Consider the following 25,803-nt stretch of genomic DNA (forward strand, 5'->3'; position numbering starts at 1 on the left):
TTTACTTTCAGTCCTTATGAATTTAACTATTTCATATAAATGGAAACATACAATATTTGTCCTTTGTGTCTGGATAATTTCATTTACCCAAATGTTTTCAAAGTCCCTCTATGGTGTAGCATTTATCAGAATTTCATTCATTTTTAAAGCTGAATAATATTCCATTACAAATACATACCACTTTTTGTTTATCCATTCATTTGTTGTTGGACACTCAGGTTGTTTCTACTTTTTGACCACTGTAAATAATTCTCCAGTGAATATTGTTGTACAAGTAACCGAGTCTCTGTTTCTAATTCTTTTGGATATATGCCTAGAAATGAAATTGCTAGGTCATATGATAATTCTATCTTTAGTTTCCTGAGGAACTGCCAAGCTATTTTTTATAGCAATTGCATCATTTTTCATCTCACCAGCAATGTATGAGGGTTCTGATTTCTATATATCTTTGACAACACTGGTCCCCCACTCCTTTGGTGTTGCCATTGTTATAACCATCCTAGAAAAGGTATGAAGTGGTATCTTCTGGTTTTGATTTGCATTTCCCTAGGACTAACGGTGTTGAGAACCTTTTCATGTGCTTAGTGGCTATTGATATGTATATTCTCTAGAGAAAAGCCTTTGCCTATTTTTTAATTGGGTTACTATTTCCTTGTAGACAAATTCTAGTAGTTCTTTGTCTATTCTGGATATTAAACCCTTATCGGATAAACGATTTGCAAATATTTTCTCCCACTATACAGGTTTTCCTTTCTTAATAATGTTGTTTGATCACAAAATTTTTACTATTGATTAAGTCCAATTTATCTTGTTTTCCTCTTTTTGCTCACACATTTGATGGCACACCTACGATTCTGTTGTCAAAGTCAAGGTCATGAAGATTTGCTCCTTTGTTTTCCTTGAAGAGTTATGATTTTAGGTCTGATATTTAGGTCATTGATCCATTTTGAGGATATCAAGTTGTACGATAGTGGGATCCATTTTATTATACATGGTACGGTATGATCATGGTTTGATAGAGATATCCAACATATTCTTTTGCATGTGGATCTAGTTGTCTCAGCCATATTTTTGAAGAGACTGTCTTAGTCTACTTTCTGCTGCTGTAACAAAATACCACAGATCGGGTAATTTATAAATAGTAGATGTTTACTTGCCTCACATTTCTGGATGTTGGGAAGTCCAAGAGCATGGCATTGGCAGATAATAAGGGCATTCTTGCACATTATCCCATGGGGAATAGGTAGGCAGGGACGTGAGACAGAGAGATACAATGGGGCCAAATCCATCCTTTTTTCAGGAGCCCACTTCCACAATAACTAACCCATTCCTGAGATAATAGCATTAATCAATTCATGAGAGAAGAGTACTAATGACCTATCTAGCTTTTAAGGGTCTCACTTCTGAAGACCATTACAATGGGAATTTAAATTTCAACATGAGTTCTTCTTCCATTTAGTGGAAAAGGAACTTTGGGCCTTTGCCAATAATAAGTTGGCTACAAATGTAAGGTTTGATTTATTGACTTTCAATTTTACTTCCTTGGTCTATATGTCTTTCCTTATACCAATACCTTACTGTTTTGGTAACTGTAGTTTGTACTAGGTTTTGAAATTGAAAAATATAAGAACTATGACTTATTCTTCTTTTTAAATATTAGGCTTGCTACTTAGGTCCCCTTGCAATTTTGTATGGATTAAAAAAATCAGATTTTTCATTTATGCAAAAAAGGATGTTGGTATATTGATAGGTTTGGGGTTGAGTCTATATATAGATCATTTTGGGTAATATTGATTGACATCTTAACAATATTAAGTTTTCTAGTCGAGAAAACAGGATACATTTCTTTTTTAAATAAAAAGTCTTTAATTTCTTTCACCATTTTTCTTGTAGTTTTCAGCATACAAATCTTTCATATCTTTGACGAAATATATTCTTAAGTGTTTTACTATTTTAGATGCTGCTATAAATGGCATTTTTTTCTTAATTTCCTTTTTGGTTTGCTCATTTCCAGTGTATAAATACCCATTTGATTTTTGGGTATAGAGTTTCTATCATGCATTTCTTCTGCTTCTGTTTATTAGCTATAAGTGTTTTTTTTTGGTTTAGTTTAGTTTAGTTTTTTTTTTTTTTTAAACTTACAGTGTAATCTTTAAGGTTTTTCATGTATAAGATGATTATATCTGCACACAGAGAAAATTTTAGTCCTTTCCAATTTGAATGTTCTTTGTTAATTAGTTAATTTACTTAGTTTTGGCTAAGTGCCCTTTCTAGGACTTCCAATGCTATGTTAATTAAAGCAGTGAAAGTGGACATTCTTGTCTTATTTCTGAAAATTTTTCAGTCCTCCCACATTGAATATGCTATTAGCTGTGGATTTTTTATATATGGCCTTTATCATAATGAGGGAGTTTCTTTCTATTCCTAGGTTGGGTATTTTTTTATATTGAAAGAATGTTCAATTTTGTCAATTTTTTTTTCTGTTCAATTGAGATTATTGTGCATTTTTTTATTCCATTAATATTATGTATTCCATTAATTGATTTTTGCTTTTGAAACACAATTGCATTCTTGGGATAAATCCCACCTAGTCATGATTTATAATCCTTTTAATATGCTGTTGAATTCAATTTGCTAATACTTCTTTGAGGCTTTTTGCATCTCTACGCATAAGGGATATTGACCTGTGGTTTTCTTTTCTGGTGATGTCTTTATCTCACTTTTGTATCTGAGTAATGCTGGCCTCTTAGAATGAGTTAGGAAGTGTATCCTCCTTTTCAATTTTATGGAAAACCTTGAGAAGTATTGGTGGTATTTGTTTTTTAAATATTTGGTAGAATTCACTGGTAAAACCACTGGTTCTTTTTCTTGTTAGGAAGTTTTTGATTACTGTTTCAATGTCTTGTTACACAATGGTTGAAAATTTCTGTTCTTTCTTGAGTCAATTTAGGTAATATGTATGTTTCCAAAAGATTGCCTATTTATTCTAGGTTTTATAATTTTGTAGTGTAGAATTGTTCATAGTATTATTTTACAATCCTTTTTATTTCTGTAAAGTTGATAGTATAGTCAACAGTTTTATTTCTGATTTTATTTTGGTCACTCTAGCTAAAAAGTTGCCAATTTTGTTGATGTTTTCAAAGACAAGACTCTATTTTATTTATCTCCACTCTAATATCTATTATTTCCTTCCTTCTTCTAGCTTTAAGTTTAGCTTGCTCTCTTTTTATAGTTTCTCAAAATGTAAAACTAGGTTCTTAATTTGAGATCTTTCTTCTTTTTCAAGGTATGCATTCATAATATAAATTTCTCTTGGTATTGCCTTTACTCAAACATATGAGTTTTGATATGCTGTGTTTTTGTTTTCATTTGTCTGTATTTTTTTTTTAATTTCTCTTGTGACATTTTTCTTTGACTTATTGGTTTTGAGTACATTATTTTATTTCCCTGTATTTATGAATTTCCTAGTTTCCCTTCTGTTATTGATATCTAGCTTCATATCCTGTGGTCAGAAAAGATAGATTATATTATTTCAATTTTTAAAATTATGTTTATTATTATTTTTTCAGTTCCAGGGTACACGTACAGGACATGCAGGTTTTTTACAAAGGTAAACCTGTGCCATGACGGTTTGCTGCACCTATCAACCCATCACCTAGGTATTAAGCCCAGTGAGTTTTGTTCCCCTCCCTCTGTCCATGTGTTCTCATTGTTCAGCGCCCACTTATAAATGAGAACACACAATGTTTGGTGTTCTGTTCTTGCATTAGTTTGCTGAGGATAATGGCTTTCAGCTTCATCCATGTCCATGCAAAAGACAAGATCTCATTTCTTTTTATGGCCGCGTAGTATTCCAAGGTGTACCACACCTTCTTTATCCAGTTTATCATTGATGGGCATTTGGGTTGATTCTATATATTTGCTATTGTGAATAGTGCTGCAATGAGCATACACATACGTGTTCCTTTATAATAGAATAATTTATATTTCTTTGAGTATATACTCAATAATGGAATTGCTGGGTCAAATGATATTTCCGGTTCTAAATCTTTGAGGAATCTCTACACTGTCTTCAACAGTAGTTGAACTAATTTCCATTCCCACCAACAGTGTAAAAGTGTTCCTATTTCTCTGCAACCTTGCCAGCATCTGTTGTTTCTTGACTTTTTAATAATCTCCCTTCTGACTGGTGTGAGATTGTATTTCATTTGCATTTTTCTAATAATTGTTTTGTGGCCTATTTGATCTGTCCTACAGAATGTTCCATGTGCACCTGAAAATAATGAGTGTGCTGCTACTGTAAGGTGTTTTATATAGATCTGTTAGGTCTAGTGGGTTCATAGTATTGTACAACTTATCTATTCTCTTATTAATCTATATATAGATGTTTTATCCATTATTGGAAGTGGTGTATTGAAATTTCCAACTGTTGTAAAATTGTCTACTTTTCCCTTCTTTTTTTTTTTTTTTTTTAAATTTGCTTCATATATTTTGGGAGCAGTTTTATTTGGTACATATGTTTTTGTTATACCTTTCTGAGAAATTGAAATTGTTATCAATATGTAATGTCCTTTGTTGCATGTAACCTTTTTTTTCACATACAGTTTGCTTTGCATGATATTGGTATAGTCACCTCAACTCTCTTTTGATTATTATTTGCATATAATACCATTTTCCATTCATTCACTTTTAATCTATTGTGTCCTTGGATCTAAAATGAGTATCTGAGAGACAGTGTGTAGTTGTATCATGTTGTGTTTTATTTTAAAATAACCCATTTACATTTAAAGCAATTACTGATAAGGAAAGACTTATTTCTACCTTCTGTCATTTTATTATTTGTTTTCTTTATGTCTTATAGTTCTTTGTCTTTCATTCCTTCCATTCCTGCATTCTTCTATGTTTAGTTGACTTTTTTTAGTGAACTCTGTTGATTCTCTTCTCATTTCCTTCTATGTATATTTTTAAAACATTTTATTTGTGGTTTCCATGGGGATTACATTTAAAATCCTAAATTTGTAGCAACTTGATTTAAATTGATATCAACATAACTTCAATAGCATACCAAATTTACATATGTCTACAGCTCTATCTTTTTACCCTGTATGCTGTGGTCACACATTATATTTTTATACATTTGGGTCCAATAGTAGAAATTTATAATTATTTTTATGCATTTGTCTTTTAAATCCTGTAGATATATTTTTTTTTAAATTTACTTCTTTCTTACTTTTACTGGGAATGAGGTGTCATAATTTTCTGTCATCTCATTTTTGTAACACTACTTTGTAATTTGAGAAAAATCAGGCACTCTGGATTTAATTTATTTTCACAAGTTTTTAAATAGATAAAATATTAACACAAGAATAGTACTATTAAGAAATGGTGGAAAATTATAGTACTAACTTTCCAAATGAAGAGGTGTTTTATGCCTTAGTTTCTCTGATCAAATTAGTAATTATAATGCTGTCTATTTAAAAGGGAAATTAGCCTCATCTCTAGACTAAGATAATCCTTTCATTCTAAATTTTCTGATATATGTTACAATTTAATGAGATTTAAATATTATTATTACTATTATTATATGATGATCAATATTAAAATGTTGTATTTATAAATGAAAAAGTTAAGTCATTACTTTATATTGTTTTTCATAAATAAATCTTTTTTGGGGGGTGCTTAAACACTAAAGGCACATTCTAAAAGATTTTAAGGGCTAAGTCGGTATTTAAATCAGATGAGCATTCATGAATTTTGTAAAAATAAATATCATATCCTCATTATGTAGTACTTTTATCTGCCATTTTTTTCTCCCAGTTTATTAATAATTTTAATCTTTTAATTATTCTTTTATTGCTGTATGTTTGTCAGTAAATGTAGTCCCAGTTACCAGAAGGCTGCTAATAAAATGAAAACTCAATTAAGTTAGTGTTTTTTTAAAAGAGGAATTCTCTTCTGATAGTATTTTAGAATTGATGAGTATTAGTTGGTTGAACACTTACCTGAACACCTCCCCCAAAATAAAATTAATAGTATAAAACTTTGGCATAGTTCTCAAAAAAACAAAAAACAAAAAAACAAAGGTTTTTGTACATGCAAATATAGCCTTTAAAACTATTCAGCATTTAAAATGAAATAATGCTATTAATTAGTGTTAAATAGAGAAATTTGTCTATTCAAACGAACCAGTTAGCTCGATCTGGTATAAAGTATATGTGTGCATCTTTGAGCATCAGTGCTCAGCCAACTACAGCAGAGCAAGTCTAAGTCCTGTGTCAGTGAATCTTGGCCAAAGCAACTAAGCTCAGCTTCACATCTCTGCCTGATTCCAACACTCTGTTCAGAGATTGCAGCTTGAATGATCCTATACATGTATAGAATTAATAGCATGGTTTGCCTAGTCATTCAGCATTGAGTGTACATGTCGGCATACATTTTGAAGTTAATTTGCATTTCTAATTGATAATTTATTTTAATGATCACCTTTCAATGCTGACTATATGAGTTAACTCAAATGTATTGGAACATTATCTGAAGCATTTTCAAGGAAAATAACTTTGTATTCCATAAGAAATATATTATTGATATTTTTAATAATTATAAGGAAATAACTACCAGATCACACCTAATAATCTCAAAGTCACAATAAAGATGTAAATGATGCTTCTATTAAGCCTCTTCTCTTTATCTTTTCCAGTTATTAAAAGTAGTCAATATTTTAGGATTTTCAATCCTAATACTCAAGTAAAACATATTTAAATATGGTTTTGTATATTGATTTGTTAAGACTTCCAATGTCTCAATTTCCATTGCATAACAACTGAAATTTCACTTACTCATCTTTAACACAGTAACATTTTATCTCATTCATAATGTTTAAAGCTTTCTTAGTCTTTCCATTTGCATTGAGAGACATTTAACCCCTACTTGAAACATCCATAAAATGGAATGGTCTGGAGCACTTAGAAAGTGAGACATAGCCAGCCAGGCGCAGTGGCTCATGCCTGTAATCTCAGCACTTTGGGAGACTGAGGCGGGCAAATCACGAGGTCAGGAGTTCAAGATCAGCCTGGCCAACATGGTGAAACCTCATCTCTACTAAAGATACAAAATTAGCCAGCTGTGGTGGCGTGCACCTGCAATCCCAGCTACTGGGAAGGCTGAGGCAGAAGAATCGCTTGAACCCAAGAAGTAGATGTTGCAGTGAGCCAAGATGGTGCCACTGCACTGCAGCCTGGGCGATAGACCAATACTCCATCTCAAAAAAAAAAAAAAAAAAAAGAGAAAGAAAGAAAGTGAGACATAGCGCACCATCCTCTTCAAGAATATGACCAAAATATGTTATAAGGAGCAGATGAAGTGCTCCATAGTGTGTATGGTAGAATAACCTGTATAAGTATTGTCATATATGATAGTCATAACCACACGTGGATTTTCAGCATGTGACATGTGGCTGCTTCAAATTGAGATGTACTCTAAGTGTAAAATACACTAATTTTAAAGACAATATTTAAAACATCAAATATCTCATTAGTATGCCTTATGTTGACTTGTTGAAAATATAGTATTTGACATATATTGAGTTAAATAAAATGTATTATTAAAAGTGTTTACTTTTTTTTGTTAATTTGGCTATTAAAAAATTAAGATCATGCATGTGGTGTACAAGTGTGTGTGTGTTGTCTTCTATTGGATACCACTTAAATACAAGATAAAAGTAGGTCATATAACCAAATATTTGCATGTATATGTAAGAGAATCTTGGTGAGGATCTAGAAAAGGTTGGGGACTTAGTGAATTGGAAAGGTAGAATACAAATAATTTTATTTGTACTTTAAATATGTTACCTTTGTAATCTTGTAATCTTTCTTTTTCTTTTTCTTTTCTTTTCTTTTCTTTTCTTTTTTTTGATGGAGTTTTGCTGTTTTTGCTCAGGCTGGAATGCAATGGCGTGATCTCGGCTCACCTCAACCTCCTCCTCCCGGGTTCAAGAGATTCTCCTACCTCAGCCTCCTGAGTAGCTGGGAAGACAGGCACCAAGCCCAGCTAATTTTGTGTTTTTAGTAGAGATAGGGTTTCTTCATGTTGGTCAGGTGATCCAACTGCCTTGACCTCCCAATGTGCCGAGATTATAGGCATGAGCTACCATGCCTAGCCTCTTTCTTTCTTTTCTTTTTTCTTTTCTCTTCTTTTCTTTCTTTTTCCTTTTTTTTTTCTCCTTATTTTAAATAGATGTATCTGTGGGTGGATGGATGGATAGATGGATGGATGGACGGATGATGAGTGAATGGATAATGGATGGGCAGATAGACTAGCATGCCAGCAGGCAGACAGATAGATCAATAGCATGATAGAATGAAGAAAGAGAAAGAAGGAAAAAGCAAAGAAAGAAAGAAAGAAAGAAAGAAAGAAAGAAAGAAAGAAAGAAAGAAAGAAAGAGAAAGAAAGAAAGAAAAGAGGAGAGGAGAGGAAAGGAAGGAAAAGAAAGGAAAGGAAAGGAAAGAAGGAAGGAAGGAAGGAAAGGGAGAAGGAAGGGAAAAAGGAAGAGAGAGGAAGGGAGGGAGGAATAAAGGAAGGAAGAGAGAGAAAGAAAGAGAAGGAGGAAGGGAAGAAAGAAGGGAGGAAGGGAAGAAAGAAGGGAGGAAGTGAGGAAGGAAGGAAAGGACACAAACTTTTATTGTAGTTTATGCACACCAGATGCTTGTTCTCTCATTCTGTCTCTGGGCAGAAAGAATACAAAGACAGAGAAATCACCAAGGATCACTCTAAGAACACCTCATTGTTGATATTACCTAATTTTGCACCTTGGCTGCAGTAATAGATTTATTTTCGCATCTTGGTTCTTGAAGACAAGCTCCACATGCTTTATCTTAAAATCAGTGACTGAGCTCCTGCCTCAGCACACATTGCAATGCCAAGTCTGTCTATGATAATGACTTGGTCTTTATTTCTTTTGGGGAAAGAAGTTCTATCCAGATACTATACCTTCACGTTGTTGTCCTTCCCCTCAGTGACCAGATGCTTCTACATTTACATTCACCATGAGACTGGTGCTTAGACAGCTCCCTATCTTACATAAATTGACATAAAATCATTGTATGTATAAGGTACATGTGATATTTTCATGCATACATTGTGTAATGATCAAATCAAGGTAATTAGGATTTCATCACCTCAAACATTTATCCCTTACTTGTGTTGAAAACATTTCAAATCTCTTCTAGCTATTTGAAAATATGTAACAAATTATTAACTGTAGCCCACCCCACTAAACTATCAAACATTAGAATGTATTCCTTCTATCTAACTGTATTTTTCTATCTATTTACCAACTTGGTTTTATCCATCCTTTCCACTACCCTTCCCAGACTTTGATAGCTACCTTTCTACTCTCTACCTTCATAAAATCAACTTTTTAAAGCTCCTGCACATGTAACATTTGCCTTTTTGTACCTAACTTATTTCACTTAACACAATATCCTTCAGGTGTATCCATGTTGCTGCAAATGACAGAAATTTATATTTTTTATGGCTGAAAATATTTTATTCTGTATAACTACCACGTTGCCTTTATCCATTTATCTGTCTATGGAAACTTACGTTGATTCTATATCTTGGCTACGTGAATAGTGCTGCAATAAATACCAGCATACATATATCTCATACATACTGATTTCGTTTCTTTTGGATATATAGGCAGCAGTGGGATTGCTGGATCATGTGGTAGTTATGTTCTTTGTTTTTTGAGGAAGCTTCACACTGTTTTTCATAATGGCAGTATCAATTTACACTGCCACCAACCATGTATAATAGTTCTGTTTTCTCAGAATTCTGGGCAGCGTTTGTTATATTTGTTATTGTCTTTTTGGTAATAGCCATTTTAACTGATATGGGATGACATCTCATTGTGATATTTATTTGCATTTCTTTGAGAATTAGTAATGTGGAGCATTTTAAAAAATACTTGCTGGGCTAGGCGCGGTGACTCAAGCCTGTAATCCCAGCACTTTGGGAGGCTGAGACAGGCGGATCACGAGGTCAGAAGATCGAGACCACCCTGGCTAACATGGTGAAACCCCGTCTCTACTAAAAAATACAAAAAAAAAAAAAAAAAAAAAAAAACTAGCCAGGCGTGGTGGCGGGCGCCTGTAGTCCCAGCTACTCGGGAGGCTGAGGCAGGAGAACGGCGTAAACCTGGAAGGCGGAGTTTGCAGTGAGCTGAGATCCAGCCACTGCACTCCAGCCTGGGCGACAGAGTGAGACTCCGTCTCAAAAAAAAAAAAAAAAAAAATATATATATATACACACACACACACACACACACACACACACACACACACACACACATTTGCTGGCCGTTTGTGTGTTTTCTTTTGAGACACGTCTACTCAGACCTTTTGCTCATTTTTAAATCAGATTGTTATTATTTTTGTTACTGAGTGCTTTTGCCACCGTCTTCTGGCTATTAATCCCTTGACAAGTGGATATTTTCTCCCATTCTGTATTCTCTCTTCACTCTGTTGATTGTTTTCATTTCTGTGAAGAGGATTTTTAGCTCAATATAATCTTATTCATACGTGCATTTGTTTCCTGTACTTTTATGTTCTTACCAAAAAAAAAAATTATTTGTCCAGGTCAATGCATTATTTTAGTAGTTTCATAGCTTCGGTTATTACATTTAATATTTTAATCCATTTTGAGTTGACTTTTATACGTGGTAAAAGATCAGAATCAAGTTACATTCTTCTGCGTGTAAACATCCAGTTTCTATCTTTTGCCCCATCCATGCCTATCATTCTGCTGTCTGAATCTCAGCGCTCTCCACACATTCCTTTCCCATGTCACGTGCTGGTTAACGAAAAAGAGAGAATATTACTTTTATAGAAAACACAAAGCTGTTGTGTGGAACCACTTTTTAAAAAATATAATAGAAATGATCATTTACCTGCCCTTTAAATTGTATTCAGCATTATTAAGGTTATACCATGTGATAGAGATTGTGTTATTGAGATCAGCAACCTAGCCTTTTCATTTTAAGAAATAACTATTGCTTCTAATAGTGTATCTTCAAAACATTCAAATACTTTAATCACTTCTAACCCTGGAACTTCTGTCTATTATAAGTTAGGATTGATACAATGACTGTGTACAATGTGGTAGATTATTAAGTGTGACTTATTAAGATGTTAAGTGTTTCCTATGATTCAAGATGAAGTAGTACCAACTTAGTATATTATCGATTTCCCTCCTTTGTGCCGATTTACCAACTTTGTAATTATAAATGATTTAGAAAGCAGTGGACTGTATTAAAGTCTCACTTTGGTTAATTTTCCAGAACTAGGGAATTGAACCATACACCTGAATGAAATGCCACAGTCTTTACATGCTGCTTTATCTATTTTTGAAACTATCCTCTTTTAGCATCCATTCATAAAACCCTTTGCTTCAGTTAATCAAGATTTTCTCTTTAACACATTAATTTTTTGTAGGGAGAGGTAAAGTTTTTAACTGATATGTGAAACCAATACAAAAGAGAGATTTCCAGTGAAGAAAATAGGAAGTTTTTAGATAAAGTTTAGAATATGTAGAACAAATTTTTACAATAAAACAACATTTATTTCTACAATAGTTTGTAAAAAAAAAAATCTCATTTCATGCCAATCTCATTTCCAAAATACTTTGTTCTAGTTTGAAAACATCATTATATTAATCCAAAGGGTGTCAAATGTTAATAATGCACATAAACTCTCATATATTTTATTTAAATATTATATGAGTACTTTATTATTTGTAAAGCCATGCATATTGCAGCAGCCGAGAACTGGATATATCTGTCTAACCTATTTCCACAAACAAGTAATCCTTTATTACATGAAAAATAATTAGCGCTTATCAAAAATATTTTTTAAAATGCTCTGAACATGACGTCAGAAATGAAATATGCATCTTTGAGTAATTACACGAAATGACTTACATTTATGTATCCAAAATAATTGAAGGTAATCAAAAACTTCTTTCAAAATACTGTAAACATGTCACTATCAATATCTAAGTTTCCTTGTAAAAAAGTTCTACTTGTTAGTGAGTTTATTCAACTTAAACAACTAATTCTAAAATCACACCTAAAATAGCTAATTTAGTGAAAATAAATGATTGAGAAGCAAGTCAGATAAAGAGTGTAATTGAAGTAACCATTGTTTAAGTGAGTGTCAGCCAAAATGGATGAATGTTGTGGAAATATACAACATCTCAGATTCCTTACTGTTGACAAGAACACTATGGGTTCATTAACTTTAGTCAGCAGTTCTGTCAAACCTGAACTATACAATCACTCAGACATTTCCTGCAGTGTTCCTTCAAAAATTCTCTCCATTTAGAAGTTATTTGACTTTTTGAGATGACATAATCATACACCATCAATTATTCTCATATTGAAAAAAGACTTTACTAAAAGAAATGCACTTGCTGAGTGAAATACACGATTAAGTAAATTAAATAAATCACTAAATGTATTTTAACAGAAAAATCCTGAAAATGGGTGATAAAAAATAAAGTGATAAATAAAAGAAAATTATCAACACAGAACAAATTTATTTCTAAAAACAAGTATAGCACACTACTGAAAAATACTGTTTTAAGAGTATTACACATATACGTGGTATGTACATTGTAAGTATTATACACTGTATATACATTTTGTGTACATACAAAATATAACAATATGATATTAAAATACTTTGGAAAATATAAATATTTTGGAAATAAAAACATCAAGCTTAAATTTTATTTATTTATCTATTTTTAAATTTTTTATTTTAGGTTTGGAGGTACATGTGAAGGTTTGTTACATAGATAAACACATGTCAGGTGTTGCAGGACATCAGGGACCCCAAACGGAGGGACTGGCTGAAGCCACAGTAGAAGAACCTAAATTGTGAAGATTTCATGGACATTTATTAGAGCCCCAAATTAATACTTTTACAATTTCTTATGCCTGTCTTTACTGCAATCTCTGAACATAAATTGTGAAGATTTCATGGACACTCATCACTTTCCCAGTCAATACCCTTGTGATTTTCTATGCCTGTCTTTACTTTAATCTTTTAATCCCATCATCTTCGTAAGCTGAGGAGGATGCATGTCGCCTCAGGACCCTGTAATGATTGCGTTAACTGCACAAATTATTTGTAGAGCATGTGTGCTTGAACAATATGAAATCTGGCCACCTTGAAAAAGGAACAGGATAACAGCAATGTTCAGGGAACAAGGGAGATGGCCTTGGACTCTGACTGCTGGTGAGCCAGATGGAACAGAGCCATATTTCTCTTCTTTCAAAAGCAAATAGGAGAAATATTGCTGAATTCTTTTTCTCAGCAAGGAACATCCCTGAGAAAGAGAATGCACCCCTGAGGGTAGGTCTATGAATTGACCCCTTTGGAGGCAGCTGCCTTTTACAGTGGAAGGCAAAGGGATGAAATAAGACCCAGTCTCCTGTAGCACTCCCAGGCTTATTAGGACAAGGAAATTCCCGCCTAATAAATTTTGGTCAGGCAGGTTGTCTGCTCTCAAACCCTGTCTCCTGATAAGATGTTATCAATGACAACGCATGCCCAAAACTTCATTAGCAATTTTAATTTTGCCCTGTCCTGTGGTCCTGTGATCTCACCCTGCCTCCGTTTGCTTTGAGATACTTTATTATCTTGTGAAGCACGTGATCTCTGTGACCCAAACACTATTCATACACTCCCTCCTCTTTTGAAAATCACTAACAAAAAACTGCTGGTTTTACTGCTCAGGGAGCATCACAGAACCTGCTGACATCTGATGTCTCCCCCGGACACCCAGCTGTAAAATTTCTCCCTTTTGTACTCTTCCCCTTTATTTCTCAGACCAGTCGAGATGCTTAGGGAAATAGAAAAGAACCCACGTTAAATATCGGGGGTGGTTTCCCCCAATATCGTCAGGGGGGTTTATTGTACATATTATTTCGTCACCCAGGTATTAAACTCAGTACCCAATAGTTATTTTTCTCAGTACCCAATAGTCATTTTTTCCTCTCTCTCCTCCCACACCGCCCCCCCCCACTGAGTAGACCCCAGTGTTTGTTATTTTCTTTGTGTTCATATTTTCTTATCATTTAGCTCCCACTTACAAGTGAGAACATGCAGTATTTGGTTTTCTGTTCTTGAATTAGTTTGCTAGGGATGATAGCCTCCAGCTCCATCCATATTCTCGCAAAAGACATGATCTTGGTCTTTTTTATGGCTGCGTAACACACCATGGCATATGTATCACATGGTGTGTATGTACCACATTTTCTTTATTCAGCCTGTCATTGATGGGCGTTTAGGTTGATTCCATGTCTTTGCTATTGTGAACAGTGCTGCAATGAACATTTGAGCCCATGTGTCTTTATGGTAGAATCAAGTTCAAATTTTAAGATAATATACAGTGGGATATAAGACAGGCAACTTATTAGCTTAGGGCAGTTTTAGGTGAAGGTAAAATATTTAAGTAAAAATTGAACAATTCCATCAGTTGTGTTCATATTTGGTATATCAGACACCAAATCCCTAGATTTTCAGTCATTTCATTAAGAGTTTTTATACTCTATAGAATTTTTTATAGCATTATCACTTATCATAAATGAAAAAAAGTATATTTTTATTCTGAAAGAAAATAATCTTGAATAACTAGCTTCAGTTCAGTCTCAAATACATTTGCTACATTCTTCTGTATTAAAAATAATATTTAAGATAAATAGGCAAACTATTAACCATCTCTCAGTTTCACAAGAACTTTTAACTTATTTTTTAACTAAAAACATTCTGCATTCACGACACAAGAGAGTATTCAAATCAATGATCTCTCTTTTAGTGCCATTATATAATAGGCAATTGAACATTTCTCTTTTTTTAAGATTTTGCTATTCTTTTAACAATGCTCCATTTTAATTAGGCTCTTTTTCAGCAAAAAAAATCAATATTGTATATAGCCACACATTTCATTTGTGAATATTTATATTTGATTTCATAAATGACATTTACTTTAAGCAACACAGACATCTTTTGAGAAATTGGTACAATGCTTACAAACATTTCACTAATGGATGAAGAATAATTTTCTCTAAAGCAGATGGTACTCCTACTTCTTATTTCTAAGGCTTCATAGTGGGTGCATTTTTCCCATTCCTTCTAACCACTCAGTACACCCACAGTCAATTCAAAAAACAATTGTAATATGAAATTCAATTTTTATAAATGTGGGATTTTTAAATGTAGTCTCAGTTTCTTCTAATTTGCAAATTTGTTGACATTTAAATTTATGAGTAGGTATCTATTTACTCTGTGTGTCTGTGTGTGTGTGTGTGTGTGAGAGAGAGAGAGAGAGAGAGAGAGAGAGAGAGTGAGAGTGTCTTACTCCATCACCCAGCCTGGATTGCAGTGGCCTGATCTTGGGTCACTGCAGTCTTGACTTCCTGGGTTCTAGCAACCCTTCCACCTCAGCTTCCCAAGCAGCTGGGACTACAGGTACGCACTACTAGAAACAACTAATTTTGTGTACTTTTTGTAGAGATGAAGTCCCACTATGTTAACTTTAGGCTGGTCTTGAACTCTTTTTTTTTTTTTTTTTTTTAAGATGGAGTCTCACTCAGTCGCCCAGGCTGGAGTGCAGTGGCGTGATCTCAGCTCACTGCAAGCTCTGCCTCCCGGGTTCACGCCATTCTCCTACCTCAGCCTCCCGAGTAGCTGGGACTACAGGCGCCCACCACCATGCCCGGCTAATTTTGTGTGTGTTTTTTTAGTAGATACGGGGTTTCACCGTGTTAGCCAGCATGGTCTCGATCTCCTGACCTCGTGATAACGCCTGTCTTGGCCTCCCAAAGTGCTGGGATTACAGGCGTGAGCCACCGCGCCTGGCCCCCGGTCTTGAACTCTTGAATTCAAGTGATCCTCCCAATTCAGCCTCACAGAGTGCTGGGATTAAAACGGGGAGCCACTGTGCCTCCATTCACTTCGTGTGTGTGTGTGTGTGTGTGCGTGCGTGTGAGACAGAATCTGCCTCTGTTGCCCAGGCTGGAGTGCAGTGACACGATCACAGTTCACTGCAGCCTTGACCGCCTCGGGCTCCGGTAATTTTCTCACTTCATCTTCCTGAGTAGCTGTGACCACCAGCACCTGCCACCATGCCCAGCTAATTTTTGTATTTTTGGAGAGACGGATTTTTGCCATGTTGCCCAGGTTTGTCTCAAGCTCCTTTGCTCAAGCAATCTGCCTGCCTCAGCCTCCCAAAGTTCTGTCATTACAGGTATGAGCCATCATGCCCAGCCCTCCAATTATTTTTTAATAAAAATGTTACAGTAGGAATAATTTCATTGATTAAAAAACAGTAGTTTGTAAACATGTGATCTCACATATTCCTAGTCTTTATGTATTTTGTTTAAGAACTGAGGTACAATAATGATACACAATAATATCATACATATATTATGCTTAAGAAATTAAACATATAAATTAAACTGAAAATATAAGTAAAATATAAATATTCAATTATATAAAAATATTTAAATAAAAGGAAAATTTTATAGCTACTATATCCTTTAAAATTGAAAAGTATATTTTAGGGACATTTAACTATTACTCTTTTTAAAACGTTTTATTTTATTTTTAATTGACATAATAATTGTTCATATGTATGGGGTACAGTGATGTTTCAATACATGTGTCCATGATGTAATGATCAAATAAGAGTATTTAGCACATACGTCAGCTCAAACATTTATCATTTATTTGTGAAGAGAACATTCAAAGTCCTCTCTTATAGTTATCTTGAAATATACGATATTGTTAACTATTTCCACTCTACTTTGCAATAGAACACTAGAGCTTATTCTTCTTATGCCCATTGATCAACATCTCCCCTTCTCTCACCTTTCTATTACCCTCCTTAGCCTCTGGTAACCACTATTCTACTCTGTACTTCTATGATACCAGATTTTTTGATTCCTAAAATGAGTAAGTTCATGCAATATTTATTTTTTCATGCTTGACATATTTCACTTAATATAATGTCCCCTAGATTTACTGATGTTGCTGTGAATGACAAGATTTTATTCTTTTTCTGTGGCTGAGAGTATTTCATTGTGTATATATACCACATTTTCTTTATTCATCTGTTCATAAACACTTAGGTTGATATCATATCTAGGCTACTGAGGATAGTGCAGCAGTAAATATAAGAGAACAGCTATCTCTTTGGCATACTGATTTCATCTCCTTTGAACAAATACCCAGTAGTGGGACTGCTGGATCATATGATTAGTTATATTTCTTCTTCTTTTTTTTTTATACTTGAAGTTCTGGGATACATGTGCAGAAGTTGCCAGTTTGGTACATAGGTATACACATGCCATGGTGGTTTGCTGCACCCATCAACCCATCATCTATATTAGGTATTTATCCTAATGCCATCCCTTCCCTAGCCACCCCCACCCTGACGGGCCCTGATGTGTGATGTTCCCCTCCTTGTGTCCATGTGTTCTCATTGATTAACTCCCACTTATGAATGAGAACATGAGGTGTTAGGTTTTCTGTTCCAGTGTTGGTTTTCTGAGAATGATGGTTTCCAGCTTCATCCATGTCCCTGAAAAGGACATGACCTCATCTTTTTTATGGATGCATAGTATTTCATGGTGTATACATGCCATATTTTCTTTATCCAGTCTATCATTGATGGGCATTTGGATTGCTTCCAAGTCTTTGTTATTGTGAATAGTGCTGCAATAAACATATATGTGCATGTGTCTTTATGGTAGAATGATTTATAATACTTTGGGTATATACCCAGTAATGAAATTGCTGCATTAAATAGTATTTCTGGTTCTAGATCCTTGAGGAATCTCTACACTTTCACAATGGTTGAACTAATTTACACTCCTACCAATAGTGTAAAAGCGTTCCTATTTCTCCACATTCTCTCCAGTATCTGTTGCTTCCTGACGTTTTAATTATCATTCTAACTGGCATGAGATGGTATCTCATTGTGGTTTCGATTTGCATGTCTCTAATGGCCAGTGATGATGAGCTTTTTTTCATATGTTTGTTGGCTGCATAAATGTCTTCTTTTGAGAAGTGTCTGTTCATACCCTTCACCCACTATTTGATTGGGTTGTTTTTTTTTCTTGTCAATTTGTTTAAGTTTCTTGTAGATTCTGGATATTAGCCCTTTTTCAGATGGACAGATTGCAAAAATTGGCTCCCATTCTGTAGGTTGCCTGCTCACTCTAATGATAGTTTCTTTTGCTGTGCAGAAGCTCTTTAGTTTAATTAGATCCCATTTGTCAAATTTGGCTTTTGTTGCCATGGGTTTTGGTGTTTTAGTCATGAAGTCTTTGCCCATGCCTATGTCCTGAATGGTATTGTCTATGTTTTTTTTTCTAGGGTTTTTATGGTTTTAGGTTTTACGTTTAAGTCTTTAATCCTTCTTGAGTTAATTTTTGTATAAGGTGTAAGAAAGGGGCTCAGTTTCAGTTTTCTGCATATGACTAGTCAGTTTTCCCAACATCATTTATTGAAAAGGGAATCCTTTCCCCATTGCTTGTTTTTGTTAATTTTGTCAAAAATCAGATGGTTGTAAATGTGTGGCATTATTTCTGAGGCCTCTGTTCTATTCTATTGGTCTATATATCTGTTTTTGTACCAGTACCATGCTGTTTTGGTTACTGTAGCCTTGTAGTATAATTTGAAGTCAGGTATCGTGATTCTTCCAGGTTTGTTCCTTTTGCTTAGAATTATCTTGGATATGCAGGCCCTTTTTTGGTTCCATATGAAATGTAAAGTAGTTTTTTGTAATTCTCTGAAGAAAGTCAATGGTAACTTGATGGGGATAGCATTGAATCTATAAATTACTTTTCATTATATTGATTCTTCCTATCCATAAGCATGGAATGTTCTTCAATTTGTTTGTGTCTTCTCTTATTTCCTTGAGCAGTGGTTTGTAGTTTTACTTGAAGAGGTCCTTCACATCCCTTGTAAGTAGTAGTCCTAGGTATTTTATTTTCTTTGTAGCAATTGTGAATGGAAGTTCACTCATGATTTGGCTATTCATAGTGTATAGGAATGCTTGTGATTTTTGCACATTGATTTTGTATCCTGAGACTTTGCTGAAGTTGCTTCTCAGCTTAAGGATATTTTGGGCTGAGACGATGGGGTTTTTTAAATATAAAATCATGTCATCTGCAAACAGAGACAATTTGACTTCCTCTCTATTTGAATACCCTTTATTTCTTTCTCTTGCCTGGTTGCACTGGCCGGAACTTCTGATACATTGATTTTTTTGAAGGGTTTTTCATGTCTCTATCTCCTTCAGTTTTGCTCTGATATTAGTTATTTCTTGTCTTCTGCTAGCTCTTGAATTTGTTTGCTCTTGCTTCTCTAGCTCTTTTAATTGTGATGTTAGGGTGTCAGTTTTAGAAATTTCTCACTTTCTCCTGTGGGCATTTTGTGCTATAAATTTCCCTCTAAACCTGCTTTAGTTGTGTCCCAGAGATTCTGGTACATTGTGTCTTTGCTCTCATTGGTTTTAAAATAACTTATTTATTTCTGCCTTAATTTGTTATTTACCCCAATAGTCATTCAGGAGCAGATTGTTCAGTTTCCATGTTGTTGTGTGGTTTTGAGTGAGGTGTTTTTTTTGTTTTTTTGTTTTGTTTTGTTTTGTTTTTGAGACTGGGTCTCACTCTGTCGCCCAGGCTCACTGCAAGCTCCACCTCCTGGATTCACGCCATTCTCCTGCCTCAGCCTCCTATATCTGAGACTACAGGTGCCCACCACTACACCCAGCTAATTTTTTTGTATTTTTAGTAGAGATGGCATTTCACCGTGTTAGCCAGGATGGTCTCGATCTCCTGATTTCATGATCCACCCGCTTCGGCCTTCCAAAGTGCTTGGATTACAGGTGTGAGCCACCGTGCCTGGCCTTGAGTGAGTTTCTTAATCCTGAGCTCCAATTTGATTGCCCTGTGGTCTGAGAGACTATTTGTTGTGATTTCCTTTCTTTTGCATTTACTTAGGAGTGTTTTACTTTCAATTATGTGGTCAATTTTAGAATAAGTCCGATGTGTACTTACAGCACAGTTCCTCACAGCTTCCCTTGGCTAGAGGAGGGAGTTCCCTGACCCCTTGTGCTTCCTGGGTGAGGCGATACCCCACCATGCTTCAGCTCTCCCTCCATTGGCTGCACCCACTGCCTAACCAGTCCCAATGAGATGAGTCAGGTACCTCAGTTGGAAATGCAGTAATCACCTGCTTTCTGTGTTGATCTTGCTGGGAGCAGCAGACCAGAGCTCTTGTTATTCAGCCATTGTCCCAGCCACCAATGGTTTGGTGCCTTTTTCTAGTGATAAACTTTGATTTGTTTCTTTCTCACTCATTTTTATAATGGCTACTGTTTTTGTATACATATCTCAGCATATTAAACACATGCAAAAAGTGGTGGGCTACATTTAAATCAGAGTTAAGTTCTACAATCACCTACTTATAAATATATTTTTCACTTATTTGAATTCCAGAGACACAACTGAAGTTGTGCTACGTGAAGAATCATGTTCAATGTGCATAACTACTCTGAAAATTGAAAAAGTTCTTGCTTCACTGGTCTCCCCCCAGTAGGTGCCAGTAGCATTTGTGCATCAATCATAACAATTAATAGCCATCCGCTAAAGTGTTCAACCACTCTTAAACGTGTTGTCATTCTAATTTTGTGTCACTATATGGACAGAAAAGCTGCTTTTTCTCTAAAACAGAAATAAAACTGGTAAGAATTCAGGAAATTTTTTAATGTTGTGATAGACAGTGGAGTCTATTGTCATCTAATGGTCACCAACTTCTGAAGCAAAGTTGTGTGTTGAAACACAGAGTGAAACTGGATGAGTTTAAAGACAGCTGGGAAAATATGACCAAGCACTACACTATGTAAAATAAAACAATAAATAATATCAATAGTAAGCCATAATCTTTGCAATTAGGTGGGAATTTTTTTTTTTTTTTTTTTTTTTTTGAGACGGAGTCTCGCTGTGTCGCCCAGGCTGGAGTGCAGTGGCCCAATCTCGGCTCACTGCAACCTCCACCTCCCGGGTTCATGCTATTCTCCTGCCTCAACCTCCTGGTCAGCTGGGACTACAGGTGCCTGCCACCATGCCTGGCTACTTTTTTGTATTTTTAGTAGAGACAGGGTTTCACTGTGTTAGCCAGGATGGTCTCCATCGCCTGATCTCGTGATCCGCCTGTCTCAGCCTCCCAAGGTGCTGGGATTACAAGCGTAAGCCACCGCGCCCGGGCGGGATTTTTTTTTTTTTTTTTTTTTTCCTACCATAGCTCAGAAGACCTAGCATAGACTTAGGGAATTCACATTGAGTCTGTCCAACTTGGAACTTCTTCCAGGAGGCAATAGCTATTGTAGAACAAGATGGAGAAGAAAAGCTGAGGATATTCACATGCATATAATCAAGGACGAGACTCTGAAGTTTGTGTTGAATAGTAAGTAACAAAGAAAAAAAGAAGTTGAGAGAAATAAAGAAGAGGAGAACAGGGTTTAGAGGCGTCAGTAATGTTGAAAAGCAAGAATTAAGGTAATGATATTGAATAGTTGATCTGAACTATGTGATTTCAGAGGATATTTGAGTTTATGATTCAGAGAATTAAACTGCCTTTGGAAGAAAAGTCTTTGACTCTCAAAGCAATTTTTACTGTTATTCATTGTTCTGCACTTTTTTTTTTAAAGTCTTATTTGTATTTTTGATTCTGTTTACTTATTTTGGAATAAAGAATTGTCTAGCCTATTTACTGTTTCTAGAAAAAAAAGACATGTTATGGCATACGATGGGTTTTCTCACTCTCCATTGAGTATACTTCTTAGATAGCATTAGAAAATAATTGCTGGGCTGAATCCTTTTGCTTCTGTATTTAAGCAAACAGTTGGCAAAGTTTTGCATGACTGAAGTCTGTGGAATAAGGAAGACCACTTTAATATATGCCACTTCATAGCCTTTGTTTGCTTTCTAAACAGAAAGCTGAAATACCAACCTGTTTAGTGGAGAGGAAAAAAGCAAGCAAATCTCAGCTTATTGATTTGTATACATCAGGTTGATGGTAGAGCTTCTAGACCCATTTCATGGGCTGGAAAATACTTATGTAATGTGATTCCACTTGACTGAGCTATGATAGTCTTAAAAAGTCATGACTACTTTCTTTGACACTATGTTAAATAAAATAATTCAAAATATATATATACTCGTTAATAGACACAAATAGTGGCAGCCCTATTGGTGACCTTGCCAACATAATTTAACACGTTTGGGTAATGCTTTACAGGATATAATATATCAATCTCTGACTCTCTGTCCTCATTTTATTTTTTAAAATCTTATATATTATGAGAGGTACTTGAGAGCAGTGTAGCAACAGGAAATCAGGTATACTATTATCCCCTAAAAATCTTATGTCTGTGCAGTAGGAAGGTAGCTTCCAAGTTTTCTGTTGGCATAGATTCTGGTCTCTTACCAGGGGGAGGTTGTGGCACAGGACCAAAGCATATCTATACCATCTGCTTCAATTGGAAAAGCTCATGCCAGCTGCCAATTGTTATTCTCAATTCAGCCCCATAGGTCTTGTACTTCCTTTCAGATTATTGTAATATTTTATAGTTTTCAGTATTATGAGATTTGGTGTTTCTGAGTCATCATATGTGTTTTTAAGAAAAATTGATAGAAGCTTAGTACATCTGAAATTAAAGTTTACAGGTATCAAGAATAACATTTAATATATTATATTTCCTTTAAGTTTGCTTTTGTTGTTTTTACATGCAGATCTTAACAATTTTTATGAAAAAAATATTTTTTCCTCTAATTGTTTTTGTATAAAGGCTTCAAATTTAGAAAATGTTTTCCATCACAAGAACCAGTAAGTCTTTATCAGTAATTTATGTAGGTATTTTGTCTATTTATTTTTTTTTTACTTTCTTTAAATTGTATTGTTTAAGATTGAGGAATCAAACATTCCTGGCTAAAATTAATACTTGTCAACATTTTGGCTGTTTAATCTTTGACACGTTAACTTGGACTTTCTAAGTCCACCTTCTGAGCATTAGAAAGTCCATAGCTTCCAATCGTTACCAACTTCCATAATTGCATTTCAATTTTTAAGTTACTTGACCTATCTGAAATATGTGAAATAGAAAATCCCATCTACTGGAATTTGTTTTTCTGATCTTTGCCTCCAGTAGAGTATGCCAACCTGAGAGTCTGCTCTGTATTTGATTTTCCACATTCTCTCTGTTCTTTCCATAGCTTAAATATTCATGTTCCTTAAGATTCCCTCCTTGTTTCTCTTCTCCCTCTACTTGCTCTCTTTGGGTAATCTTAATTGTTTTTATGGATTGAATCTATAATGATTCCTAAATTCATATTTCACATTGAGATTATGATAAGCATCACAGTCTGAAGATCCCTAATTTAACTAATCTAATAATAATAATAGTAAAGGCTGCTCTTCCTCTGACCTTATTTTTGAGAAGGCACCATCCATGAAATAGGTACTAAGAATTATCTTTGACTTCCTTTCCTCCTCATTTATCCAATAAGTCATGAAATCATCCCACTTTGATCTCTAAAGTATTTTTTCATCTGTTCTCTTTTTATTCTATTTCCAAGAGTGTCTCACTTTTCACCTGCATTACTGTCATAATGTATTCTCAGGTCTCCAAATCTCCAGATGCAACCATACCATTCCTTCTCCACATGGCCAAGATTCTAAAAACAAAGTTTAGACATATTACTAGACTGATTATACCTTGTCATAGTGGCTCTTGCTTGAGTAAGAATAACTTTCAGATGGCTTTCTAGAAACTACACGTAAAATAGGAAATAGTTATATGAGTAAGGGAATGATGTTAATGGTAGAAAGTATCATTTTTATTTCATTAAGATTTTTTTATAATGTTGAATCACCACTAATAAAACAATAGCAATAATAAAATAATTACCACAAAAACCTAAAATAATAAAATAAAGTGAGAAAATTACATAGATATCAATTGTTTGTAAGTGCCAATTAATTCTAAGAATAAGTATAAAATTAAAAGCTTTCTGAATAGGTTGAAGACTGGTAAGGATTATATTTATAACATATAACTCAATAAATATTACTTTCAAGTAAACCCAAACAAATGGAACTCTGGAAAGGAATTATAAAATACAAAAACAAATTCTTGAGAAAAAATAATAAAACCATCATTTTGTATTTTCAAGAAAATGATCCACAATGGAGCTATAACAGACTCTTTTGAAATGAAAAATTTTGTCAACCTGTAGAAGAATGTGTGACTCTTAGAGCATTAATAAACAGCTACATATTTCTTGAGAGATGTGACAAAAATACACAAGAATATTGTGATAGAATAATGGTCCCATGAAAATGTCCATGTCCTAATACCTGGAATCTGTGCATATGTTATGTTACTTGGAAAAAGGGAATTAGAGTTGCAGATAGAATTAAATAAATAAGCATTGTAACCACTTTGGTTGTGATCTTGAAATATGATTTACCACCAAAGAACTGAAGCTTCTTGGATTAATGGCTGAATTTAGATATGGGCCAAGAAGAAAGTAAGAAGTGTGCTATGGTTTGAATGCTTTTGTCTCCTTCCAAATTCATGTTGAAAGTTAATTCTCTCTGAAATTCAGGGGTTGCCAATGTGATAGTATTAAGAAGTAGGGTATTTAAGAGGTGGTTAGGCCATGAGGCTCCTTCCTTATTAACAGGATTAAGGCCCTCATAAAACAAGTTTCATGTAGCATTAGGCAAGCTTCAGAGTTTGTCCTTCTGCCATGTTTAGATGCAGAAAGAAGGCCCTTGATAATGCCACACCAGATGCTAATGCCTTGCTTTTGGACTTTTCTGCCTGCAGAACTAAGATAAATAAATGAAGATAAAATATTTTGAGCTTCAATAAAGATAAAATTCTATTGATCAAACTATTTTAAAGCTATTTAAATCCACTCATTCATTATTATACACACATAAACTAATTGTTCAACTTTTCAGGAAACTGGGAACCAACTCATGATTTTTAAAAAGTAGTTTATAAGACAAATAAATTCAACATTTCTTGTACATCATTGTAAAAAAAATGTACCATTGAGCAAACTAAATAGTAAATTACAGAAGTATTTCTCCTTAATTAAAATATAATAATTGAATTAGATAGTAGGTATAACCTTTTTACAACTGTGATAAATTGAAAGGTCTAAATACTGAATATCAATGGCTACTAACTACACAAAAATAGTTGCCCACGCATTGTATATCTCACGATAGAAGAACAAAACTTATTTGTTAAGTTTTCTGGCAAAATGTTACACTTGGAACAGAGCAAGCATGTGCAACCAATCAACTTCTAGAAAATTTTAAAAGAATAGAGGAACATGTCAAACTACACCAGATGAATGTAATAAAAGAAATTAAAACTGGCAATCTCTACAGCAGTGAACTGAGGGTGGTCCAATATTTTTCACTGATATGTGACAAATTAAGTACAGTATTTAAAAGTAAACATTAATGATATTCTTAAAGGTTGAGTAACCCCAATTCAAAAATCTTAATTTTGAAATGCTCCAAAATCTGAAAATTGTTGAGTGCTGACAAGACACTCAAAGGAAATGCTCATTTAAGCATTTCAGATTTTGGATTTTTGGATTAAAAACACTTAGCTATTAAGAATAATGCAAATAGTCCAAAACTGGAAAAA

This window comes from Macaca fascicularis, chromosome 18 (assembly GCF_037993035.2).
Source record: "Macaca fascicularis isolate 582-1 chromosome 18, T2T-MFA8v1.1".
Lineage (NCBI taxonomy): Eukaryota > Metazoa > Chordata > Mammalia > Primates > Cercopithecidae > Macaca > Macaca fascicularis.